The 12,913-nt window shown below is 38.4% G+C and overlaps 1 pseudogene; it reads left to right on the top strand.

Annotated features, from left to right (window-relative positions):
- Positions 1–6,099: 6,099 nt before the first annotated feature.
- On the top strand, positions 6,100–12,237 carry LOC149533291 (beta-glucosidase 12-like; annotated as a pseudogene).
- The last annotated feature ends 676 nt before the right edge of the window (positions 12,238–12,913 follow it).

Genomic DNA, 12,913 nt, shown 5'->3' on the forward strand with positions numbered 1-12,913 from the left:
TTTTTAATTTTCAAGGAATTGTTGGTATTTTCTCGTAGATGTTGGTAGGGTAAGGAAAAGAATGCTAAAGTGAATTGGGGAATAGAAGACAATGACCTATGAAAAAGTTTGGATTAAGGGAGTTGAGTAAGTAGGAGGAAAACATGGTTGATGGATACTAGGTTGGAAGACTTGTGAAGGATGTGGAAAGATCTTCATTGGCACACACCTTGAAGGGTGGTGGAAAGGAGTAAATTGTGGAGGATGTGTAGGAGAAAGTTGGAATCTTGGGATATAGGGACCCAAAATGGATGAAGGAGATGATAGAGTTGGGATGGCGGATTTGGGTGTATAAGGGCCCAAAATGGATTTGGAAAATGGAGGTTGAGAGAATTTATGAAGGAGGGAGGCCTTCGGATTAGCAGAATTGGATGTCATTTGGAATCTTTCTTTGAGATTCATTGTTACATTAAGTAGCTTTGGTATCCACATAACTCTTGCACTTTTGATTTTTAGCCTTTGTGGCTTTTTAATTGCATTTTGAATCTGATTTTTCTTTTCTTGGACATGTCGCTTAGATGGGACATGTTGATCCTTACGCTTTTGTGGATTTTTGACTTTGTTTTCTTTTTCTTTGGCATCCAATTTGCTTCCATTGGCCATAGTATGGATGCACGAAGGTAAAGAAGATGGAGAACATATGGAAGGTGAACGTTGGAAGGAATTCAAGGATGTGCACCTTTGTTGATCTTTACTAGGACTATGAGGAGATAAATTGGAAAACGTGGATAAGGTAGAAGGATTTATATAAGGACCTAATATGGACGGAAGGAAAGAAGAGTTTGACGATGGAACATAAGGACCTAGAATGGATGGACTATAAGAACCTAGAATGGATGGACTATAAGGACCTAAAATGGACTTGGAAGATGAAGGAGGTGAAGTTTTAGGTATGGAAGGAAGAGTTTTGGAATTGGAAAAAGTGGAAGGTGTACCAACATCTTGAGGAATTATTTTTTTAAGGGGATACATAATATTCTCAATGCAAGATGCGAGTCTAGGTGTATGGGGTTCATGAAGAGATTGGATAGGTGTGATAGGATCATGTGAAGGAGTAGGGTTATGAGGAGGATCATGAGGAATAATAGGATCACAAGATGGAGAAGGATCGTGAAATATGGATGAAGGGGTGCATTGATCTTGACCTGGAAGAGGATCATTGAGTGGAACGAGTGGATTGTGAGATGGAATGGAGGGAGTGGAACTATGAGATGGAGTACTTTGATATTGACATGAAAGAATATCATATAGCTCAAGGAGTCAATCATGAAATGGACTAGAATCATATGAGGATGTGGAAGGAATGGAATCATGTGGTGAAAGAAGATCATATAGCATGGTAAGTGGATCATCATATGTGCGCGTGGAGGAAATGGAATCATGAGATGGAGTAATTGGCTCTTGACATGGAGGAGTATTAGTGAATGGAGTGGAAGAAACTTTTTCATGAAGGGAAATATCTATGGATGGTAATGCTGGAGATGGAATGGAGTCAGTAATGTGCGTGGTAGGTGTAATGTCTTGATCTTGATTAGGAGGGAAATCAGAAGATGGACTAGGAGGGATGGATGAATCTTGAGAGATAGTGGAATGATGGGATGGAGAAGCGCTCAGATCTAGAGGAGAAACATCATGCTTTGTAGGAGGGTCTTGAGATGGAACTGGAGATGTGGCTTTGGGTGATTGGCTCACATTATGCTGAATTTTCAATCTAGCCAAAAGTGATGTGAAATACCCTTGAAGAGGTGGGGATGACATTGTTGGAGGCTTAGGAGATGATGTTATTGGAGGATTAGGGGATGATGTTATTATAGGATTAGGATTTCATGAAGGTGGAATTATGGATAAAGGATTTGGATTAGGTTCATAGTAAGGGGGATTACATGGAGGATTAGGATTTGATGGGACATGAGAACTAATGCCTTTGAAATATGAGAGATAATTCTTCATTTCCTCCATTTTCTTGGCAAGGGTATTTACGACTAAGGGATTGTGTGGGACATGAATGGAATTGTATGGAGGGATATGAGAGCTAGAAAATGAAGGACACATAGCAAAGAAAATGACCTTTTCCTATGGACTTATTTTGTCCAAGAGTGTGTTCTTTAATTCCTCAATTTCTATGGTGAGGTCATTTATGATGGAGGAATTATATTGGCTATGGATGGAATTTTCTACAGATGAAGGATAAGGAGATAGATTTCCCTTGTCAAAGGTAGGAGAATGATGAACATAAGATAGATTAGAATTGAAGTGTTGAGAAGGAATTTGATATGGAGAAGGTAGGAGACCATGTTGTCATGCAATATTGTCAATCATTGGAAGAAGCGGATTTGAATTCATGGCTGCAAGATGAAAAGTGATGAAAAGATTTGAAGAGGGAATATGAACTTGGAATTAGGAGCTTTGTGCTGATTGGACTTTGATTTTGATTTGATTTGAAATTGATTGCACTTGATATGATTCAATTTGAATTGACTTGATATTGATTTGGTTTGGATTTGGATTGGATGAGGGTTCGATTTGATTTGATAAGAACCCTATGATAGTGAAAATAAAGTGAATGTTTGATTTGAATGAAAGTCCAATGATAAGACAATGCTCCTATGTCCGAAGTAGAATATGTGATGTCAAATTGAAATAGAAGAAGACGTGAATGAAGTTTTTGAAAGATTGATTATGACTTGGATTACTGGATTACTGAAGATGTCAAGTAACGTTTTGAATGATGAAGAAGATATGTAAGAGGGAACAGTGTCTTGGATGGAAGGAATATGTTACGTGAAATGATTTGGAATGATGATTAAGAAGAGGTGTTTTTTTTTTGTTTTTTTTTTTTTGTGTTTTTGAAATGTTTTTTTTTTTTTGAACTTTTATGATTTTTTTTTTTTTGAATTTTTAGGTTTTAGATGCAAAAGCAAACAATGAAATATATGCAATACCAATGTGCTTCAAACACGCTAAACACACCAACAGTCCTATAAGGTTAAACTAGGCTGTACAAAGCTCAACTAGGGGGCATCCTTGATATATGCAAGGTATGTGAGGCCCGAATTTGTAGATGAAAGGAAATACTACCACACAGCCAGGGGGAGATGGTAACCCAATCTCCTCCTTCACTTCCCAAAGGTATAAAGTTCTTTGGGGCTTAGCCAAGAGTGACAATATTACACTTCCAAGAGAGGTTTCTTTCGATTCACCTCCCGATTTTTATACTCCGCCAGAGCGTTGGAGTTGAGGTCATCCCAATGGGTGATGAAATCCCCAAGCAGGCCTCCTAGAAAAATAAAAACAAGTCCACTTATTTCTTGTGCACCCAAGATCGGCCAAAGTCACGAGGGGAGAGAATATGTAAGTGGACTTAGGTTTAAAAGACACTTGTTCGTTGCCAAAATTTTTTTAAGTTTTCTAATCTAATTGAAGACAGACGTGATTAAAATGTACAATGTTCGTTGAATGTTGCAAAAATCAGGCACACGAAAAGCAAATTTTTTTAGTTTTTTGAATGTTTTGGCTAAAAGGAAAATAAAAATAAAGATCTAAATGCATAAAATAAATTTGATTCTAGATAAAACTAATAAAAAAAAAATTTTGAACAAATTTTTTTTTTTTTTTTTTTTGATTTTTATTTATTTATTTTTTAAATATTTTTTTTAAAAATTTATTTATTTATTATTATTATTATTATTATTATTATTTTTTTTTTTAAAGATTTTTTTTTTTTATTGCTGACAAGTGAACCAAATGGCATGTACAGGTAGACGAAAGCGGGTCGAATCCGTCCTGGAAAGTGCTTGACTATTCTCCACCGTTCATGCCCCAAGTGGAGAAGAGGGCTTTGGAAGAGGGGATAGCTGATACATCTTCAGAAACTTCAGAGCGACTTCAAAGCTTCCTTACGGAGGCCAGATTTCCATTTGAATCAAGCAAAGAAAATGAGGACGGATCGAGGATATGGAAGGTGAAATGCAACTGTGTCGTAGTTGGATCAGGGGCAGGGAAGAGGTGTTGCGGCGGGGGTTACAACAGGTTTTGCTAAAGGAGGAGTTGCAATAGGAGGAGTTGAAACTAGTGGAAATGAAATAGGGGGAAATGAAATGACTGGTGCAGCGGCAGGAGGAGTGGCGGTGGTTGTGGGAGGAATTGTAGTGGTTGCGCGTGGTTCAGGTGCCGGCAGCGGTAATGACCGGGAGACTATCGGTGGCGGCGGCCTCTACAGGCTTCTTCTTTTTATGTGTAGGAGCCGGGGCCGGAGCTATAGGCGGCGATTCCACGACCGGCATTGGACTAGGAGTTTGGCAGTGTTTTGTGCTTTGGAGAGGCGTGGATTGGCGCCTCCATTGGTGTAGCCGACGAAACGGAGACAGAAACTAGCAGAGCCGCAGCCGGGGGTTTTGTCGGCCCTTCTACTGGAGCTTTTGGGGCTTTCGAAGGCGGTGGCGGGGGGAAGGAGAGGGAGCTGCTGGAGAAGTGGCGGCGGCGGAAAAAAAGGGGAAGCCGCTAGCGGAGGCGGCGGCGCTAGGCAGAAGAGAGAGACGTTGGGGCGGCGGCGGCGCCGGAAGTAGGGGAGCCGCTGGAGAGGCGGGGGCACCAGAAGTAGGGGAGCCGCCGGAGAGGTGGCGCGAGCCAATGAAACTCAAAAAAAAAAAAAATTTACTTTTTTTTTTTAATTTTTAAAATTTTTTTTTTTTTAAAATTTTTTTTTTTTGAATTTTATTTATTTATATTTTTAATAAAAAAACCCTCCTTATTTTTTTTTTTGTTTTTTTTTTTAAATTGTTTTCTCCCCTCCCCATTAATATGCACTAACAAAAAGAAAATGACCCCCTTATCTCACTTTTTTTTTTTTCAATAACATAAATGGCATAAAGAAAAATGAAGAAAACCTACCCCAAGCCCCTATACTTTATTCTATTATTTTATTTTTTTTCAACAAAGAAGAACAAAATATAGGGTACTCACCTCATGTGCTCCAAAGATGGTGATGAACCTCGTGGCTTGATTAGACGCTCCTTACGCAAGTTATTCTCCAACCGCGAGCCTCCAACCTGAGCTTTGAACAAATTTGAACCCGCGAAGTGGGTCCCACCAGGCGTGCCAAAATGTGTGCATAAAATTGTAACCAAGATTATGCAAACCTCAAATTATGAACATAACAATGGAGAATATGTTCGGTATGCTCTTAGGAACACAACAATGGATGAATCTCTTGGATGTGTGAATGCAAATGGCATGATGAAATATGTACCTAGACTAGATGATGTGAGAAATCAAAATGACAGAACAATGATGCAATGACAAGAAATTCTAATGGACTTTGAATGACTCCTAACCCAGCCAGTATCAGGCCATTGTCAAAAGCTTGAGACAGGATATCTATTTAAAGTGGATGGAGAAAGCATCTAGAATGTGCTTAGAAACCACTAGGAGATAAGGATAAGAATTTGACAACTAAGCACAGGAGATAAGGATAAGAATTGACAACTAAGCACCTCATCTCACATTCTAGATAGATAGATAAGACTGATAAGATGGCATGTGTGTGTAGAAGATTCCTATGGTGTAGACAACATGTGCTTAAAAGATGTGATGACAACTCATATGAATGCACGTACTTCTAGGTGATTTGAATAAAGATTAAATTAAATGAAATTGAAAGATTTTAAATAAATAAAATTTATTTAAAAAAAGAATATGTGGAGAATCATGTGTTAATTTAAATTAACACATTAGAGCTAAGAAGTATTTAAATTAAATTTAAATACTTAGACAAAAGTGAACCTATTTAACTAAAATAATTTAATTAAATATGTAGAAGAATGTGACTAGTATTAATTAGATTAATATAGTCATTCAGGACAATTTTTAGTATATATAGATTAATTATTATTATTTGTTGTATTTAATTATTATTATGCATTAAGTTTGAATATATTTGACCTCAAGACCTCCTTATATAAAAGGTTCACAAATCACCTTGTATTTCTGACTCTTGCCTTCATGAATGTACCTTCTCAATGTATTTAGCATTTCCATATTAGACTGTATTGACATAAATTTAATTTACATAAGGATGTGAAGCTGATGAAGGAGATGGGCGTGGATGCATATAGGTTATCTATTTCTTGGTCAAGGATATTAACATGTGAGCTCCCTTAGTTTTTTCCTTTTCACAAGCAGAATTAGCATGGATGCATATGGTTTTCTTTTAGCGGCACTCTTAAATCGATTATTTTTGTGGGGTCACAGATGGCTGGGTCAAAGGTGGAATAAATAAAGTTGGAGTGGCGTACTACAATAACCTAATTAACGAACTCTTAGAACATGGTAAAACGTTTATCGTTTGCCAGTGTCCATGTGAAAATTAGTCTAATACAATTAAGAGGCAATAACAAAATTTTGATGTAGATATCAAGCCTTTTGTGACACTCTTTCATTGGGACACTCCGCAAGCTCTTGAAGATAAATATGGAGGCTTTCTGAGTAAAAATATTGTGTGTGTAACAATTCATATGTTTATATCGTATGCCGAAAATGGTATATACATTTTCTAATCCATTTTCTAATATTTGCAGGAATGATTTTAAAGCTTACAGTGAATTGTGCTTTCAAGAGTTTGGCGATCGAGTAAAGCACTGGATTACATTAAACGAACCATATGCTTACGCTAGCTTTGGATATGATATTGGCACATTTGCACCTGGCTGCCATTCCTCTTCTAATGGAAGTTCAAGCACAGGAAATTCGGCAGCAGAACCATATATTGTAGCCCATAATCTTATCCTTTCCCATACAGCTGCTGCCCGTGTATATAAGAGGAAATATCAGGTGACAATTTTATTTTCCTCAAAATTTCCTTACTCGGAATATCAATGTTATAATCCAAATCTACAATATGTTTTGTGCAGGCAGTACAGAAGGGATTGATCGGAATGACAATAGTGAGCCACTGGTTTCTTCCCTATTAAAAATCACATGCTGACTGGGAAGCCACCCAAAGGGCCTTAGATTTCATGTTTGGTTGGTAAGCAAAGTATCTTATCCCAATAAACATAAGAAAATAAATAAAGTTTTATTTGCCCGTTCATATGAATTTGATCGGCCTTGCGAAATGTCAGGTATATGGATCCGATTACAAAAGGGAAATACCCCTTGTTGGCAATCGTCTACCGAAGTTTAGTGGCCGTGAATATGCAATGGTGAAAGGTTCATTTGATTTTCTGGGCTTAAATTATTATACTGCTCTTTACGCTGCTGAAGTTTCTACGCCACCCAATCCCCTTAACACAAGCTACACATTGGACTCTCAAGCAAATCTAACAGGTTCACTTCTTTCATGATTTAACTTCCCAAAGGACGTTATTGAGCTGCTCTGGCAATATTTTATGAAAAATGAAGTTGAACTCTGATTTCGATTGCTATGTAAATGTCATCAGCTGAGAGGAACGGAATGCTGATCGGCCCAGTGGTAAGTCTGTTAAAATTTTTAAAACAACTTATCAAGTAATTTTCAGAAAATGTTCTTATGAAGCCAACACCCTTGCTCTCAAAAAAGCCTCTGAAGCGCTCACCTTCAACCCTTTTGATGTGGATCTGCAACTTCAGCTTGCCAAGCTTCGCCATGAAAAGCAAATTGCTGATAACTATGATGCTCGAGGAGCTCAAATCAAAGCCCGTCTCCACTGCTTGGAGGTTGGCGACAAAGCCTCGAAGGAGTTCTTTCAGGCTCTACGAGCCCGTCATACCAATATTGGGATTAAAAAGATAAAACAGAGAACTGAGGTTCTTTCCAATCTGCCAGACATCCTGCAAGCTTTTGTTCATCACTATGAGAACGTTTTTGCTTCGTAGGGCCATTTGGTTGCTCAGGAGGAGGCTCTCAGGAAGTGTATTTCTGTTACTCCAAACTACCTCATGGTTGAGCAACACGCTTTCTGTGAGCAACTTTTTTCCCTCCGAGACCTTAAAGAGGCAGCTTACTCCATGGCGGATGACAAATCCCCTGGGTGTGATGGATTTCCCTGTGAAAAGCAAATTGCTGATAACTATGTTGCTCGAGGAGCTCAAATCAAAGCCCGTCTCCACTATTTGGAGGTTGGCGACAAAGCCTCGAAGGAGTTCTTTCAGGCTCTACGAGCCCGTCATACCAATATTGGGATTAAAAAGATAAAACAGAGAACTGAGGTTCTTTCCAATCTGCCAGACATCCTGCAAGCTTTTGTTCATCACTATGAGAACGTTTTTGCTTCGTAGGGCCATTCGGTTGCTCAGGAGGAGGCTCTCAGGAAGTGTATTTCTGTTACTCCAAACTGCCTCATGGTTGAGCAACACGCTTTCTGTGAGCAACTTTTTTCCCTCCGAGACCTTAAAGAGGCAACTTACTCCATGGCGGATGACAAATCCCCTGGGTGTGATGGATTTCCCTGTGAATTTTACAAACATCTTGGGAGCAAATTGGTCCTGATCTACACAAAGTCTATCTTGAAGCATACCATTCTAAAAGCTTAGGAATGATCATAAATAAAGGCAATATTAAATTCATACCTAAAGTTGGCGATCTTGAGGACATCTATAACAGGAGGCCCATCACCCTCCTCAATGTGTCTTATAAGATCATTGCTAAGGCCCTCTCTCTCAAAATCTGTCATATGCTTCTTCTAATTGTGCGGCCTGAACAAACTGGCTTCATCAAAATCAGGTATATTCTTGACAACATCATTGTTGTCTGGGAATGTATGGAATGGGCCTGTAAGTCCAAACAGCAGGCTATCTTTTTAAAGATAGATTTTGCTAAAGCCTATGATCGTATTGAATGGCCTTTCATTTTGGCTATGCTTTAGGCTCTGGGTTTTGGTCCCAATTTCCTTCAATCCGTGGAGATGCTCTTTGGTGATGCTAATGCTTGCATCACCATCAATAATTCGCAATCTGAAGCTTTTGGACTTTTTCGTTCCATTAGACAAGGTTGTCTGTTAGCTCCTGTGCTTTATGTCCTTGCTGCTTAAGGCTTTGGTTATTTACTTGCTCATTCTGTGTCTTCTGGGCTGGTCTGTGGCATTTCCTTGCCTGATTTTTCCTCCTAGTTAGTCAATGGTCATTTTGGTGATGATTCTTTTCTCACTCTTCTTGAGGATGAAGAAAACATCAAAAATGCGTTAGATTGTCTTGACACTTTTTGTCAAGCCTCTGGATCTACCATTCAATGGCATAAAATGCTCTGTTACCGACAGTCTTTTTTGCTAGCTCCACCTTGGCTCAGCCAATACTAGTGGAAATGGGTTACTCATGGAGAAATTTTTCGCTTTCTTGGCATTCCCTTTGCTTTTCAGGCTTCCCCTGTGGAACTTTGGAATACTGTGCTTACAAAGATTACCAAAAAGCTTGATTATTGGATCACTAAGCCACTTTCTCTTGCTGGTAAATTCCAGATTTGTTCTAAAATTTTGGCTGTCACCCATGTGTTTTATTCTTCTTGTTGGGCTCCCTCCAAAGCTTCATACCTCAAATTAGAACGTTTCCTCGGAGATTTTCTTTGGGCCTTTGGTTCTAACCATCATGATTTTTACAGAGTTGCTTGGGATTTTTGTTGTCTCCCGAAGGAATCTGGGGGTCTCGGCTTGCTTTCCACTCGAAAGAAAGGCTTTTCCCTCTGTGCTAAATGGATTATGAGAGCTATTTCTAGAGATGAAGCCTAGAAAATTCTTGTCAGACATTGCATCTCTTCAGGCTTCCCTGCTAATAGACTGGCCTGGAAGGGAATTGGTTTTTAGACCCTTCTCACTATGCAAGAACCAGTGCTCATACATGGCTCCTTCGTTATAAAGAGCATCTAGAAAGCCTGGGAAGCTGTTAAACCTTGGCTTCATTGGGCTGTAATGAGTTTCACAATGGGCTGTCCTTAAATGAGCAGAACATTTGGTGGTCTCCCCTGTTTACCTTCCAGGGTATTCCTCTTTCTAAGACTCAAGATGCCAATACTCTGCATTTCTATAAATGAGGCATTCACACTACTAAGGATATTTTTTCAAGAGTCACCATGAATTTCAGGTCTTGGGAGGATATGCAAGTTCAATACCGCCTTGTTCGCGCCGATCGTTAGACTTATGAGCTTTTGTTGTCTTCCATCCTTGTGCACTTACTTCATAAAGTGGGGATTCAGTCTGTTCGACCTTGGTGGTATGATTGGAAGTGGTTTCCTACAACTCCATTTACTAATTATAAGCCCAATATGGGATATAGATGGCTTTCGCCCCACCTTCCGATGGTAGACATGCTTAATCAATGCTGGCATTTGCAGTCTTCGCTTTCTTAATGGAGAAAATGGTTCAACACCATTTGGAGTGCCATTACAGAACCTAAGATTGCTCACTTTTCCTAGTGCCTTGGTTTCCAAGGTCTTCCCCTGGGGCCTCGGCTCAAGCACAATGGGTTTCCTGATCCCAGATGACCCTTCTGTGGCCAACCTGAGTCCTTTTTGCATTTTTTTTGGTTTTGCAAACGTGCTCAGAATTATTGGCACTAGATCCATGATTTTTTCAAGCCTTTCAGGCCCGAACCTTTTTCATGGCACATAATCCTTCTAGGTGATTCCTCCAGATTTCCTTGAAAGTTTTCTCAGATTTGGCATACCTTCAGGATGGAAATTTTGTTTTCTCTATGGAAAGATAGGAATGCAGTTTTATTCACTCACAGTTTTTTGGATGTTAACATTTCAATGTACACTAAGGCATACATTTGTAACAATATCATTATGCAGATATAGGTGCAAGCTAATAAAGTTGCACTAGAGGTTGCCCACTTACAAGAATTGTTAAACCATTGGGGCAATGCTCCTTGTACCATTGCTAGAGTGCCTCCGGAGGCCTCAGCTGATGCTTCCTCATCCCGCGGTCGCCATTTCAAATGCCAGTCCTCTGGCCACCATTCTCACACGCCACGCTCCCAGGGTCCCTGCCATTGCTCTCCTAGTGGTGGTCATGGCAGTTGGAGGTGCCACTCCACTTCCCCACCACGTGGTGGTGCTGGCTGGTCCCCGACTCCCCCCTGGGCGGGCTTTTGGTTGGTCTCCAGCTCCTGCCCCTGGACGGGTGCACTCTGGCAAGTTTCCCTAGCTAGCCTTGGCAATTTCTCCTCCGCAGCCAAACAAGAAGGATGCAGAGACTGCAACTACCCCAGATCCTGCAGATGCTGCTGACAGCTGGACTGTTCCTAGTCCGCCTTACAATCCCACTGATATGTGGGGATTTCTAGATAAAGATGATCCTCCTCCCTCTGTTGGTACTGCCTTCGCAACATGAGGTTGTTATATTTTTTTTTTATGAATAGTTTATAGTTGCTGGCTGCGGCCATGTTGTTTGCTCCGGCTTTGGCCGATTGAACTCATTCGCGGGGTGATCCTGTATCCCCTGGCCCTTTTTTGTGAATTGTAATCTTAGTAAATTTTATTAATTGAAAAGGACTATTCATAAAAAAATTTTTATGTAGCATTAGATGGCCAGCTTTCAATATTTAAATGGGGACAAACAGGTAGGATCGAGTTGGCTTCATGTGTATCCATGAGGAATAGGAGAGTTGTTGAAGTATATAAAACATAAATATGACAATCCATTCATTTTCATTACAGAGAATGGTAAGTTCTTTTTGGAGTGATTTTATGGAAATTTTAAATATTATATATTAATTTTTTATTTATAGGTTTATTTATAGACTAGAAGTGTTAAATAGTCAAAGTGATATTTTTTTCAAATTTAATGAACTCACAAAAATAACTTTTAATGTTCTTGAATATTTTCATTGGAAATTTTTATTAAAATTTTGATTATCTCTAATTAACTTATATTTCATATAGGTATTGATGAGAAAAATGATGATACTTTATCACTGGCACAATCTCTTAATGATAACTAGAGAATTGATTATCACTCAAAGCATTTATCATTTGTTCAAAATGCAGTAAGGTACATTTTTTCAAGTTGATAATATATTTCTATTTTTTAATCTTATATAATGTAAGGCTGAAGGTTAAATAACAAGGCTGGATCCAAGATACATGGTTATTTTGTATGGTCTCTCTTAGACAATCTTGAGTGGACAAATAGCTATACAGTTTGATTTGGTCTTCATTACATTGACTATAAGAATAACTTAACTTGATATCCAAAAGCAGCAGTTAACTAGTTCAAAAAACTCATGAAATAAATAGATTACAAAGTTTTTTGTGTGTCAACGATAAGAGGCATGCCAAAACTACAATCTTTGCCAAGCATTGGAAAGATAGTGTATAAAAGTCTCAATCTATGTGATTTTCTATGGAGTATTATCTTTCAATAAGTTGTTTAATCAAGGTTTTTGTTTTATAAAACATAAGAAAATAAACAAGCTATTATGTATTTCACACTAGTGTCAATTCAATTTTAAGTTATTTGTAGGTTCAATATTGGTCGACTCTGAATTTCATTATGCTCCATTAACTAACTATATCATGTAATCTAGTCATACATATTTTATTCAATTTTAGAAAATAGAAAGTAGTAGAAAGTTTTAAATAAAATCCAATTAAAACTTGAAATTAATGTTTTTGTGTCCACAACAAAAGGTGGATTGAGAATCTTGTTTGAAGAAAATAATAATGCCAACATGGACCTTGGACTTTAGCTTACATAATTGAATGATTACAAAATTGAAGCCATTTTAATATTTGCCAATCCTCACTCTCTATTGTTTAAATTGTTGGAATGAATTGTAAATGAATAATAGAGGATTCTAGAAATTCATAGAGGATTATCCAATAGGGTTAGGTAAAGTTCTAGAAGTCATAGATAATTCTCGAAAAGTCTATTTATATTTTTTCAGCTGATTTAGATATTTCTAGAAA

This window comes from Cupressus sempervirens, chromosome 10 (genome assembly GCF_028749045.1).
Source record: "Cupressus sempervirens isolate cs-2001-9-10 chromosome 10, ASM2874904v1, whole genome shotgun sequence".
NCBI lineage: Eukaryota > Viridiplantae > Streptophyta > Pinopsida > Cupressales > Cupressaceae > Cupressus > Cupressus sempervirens.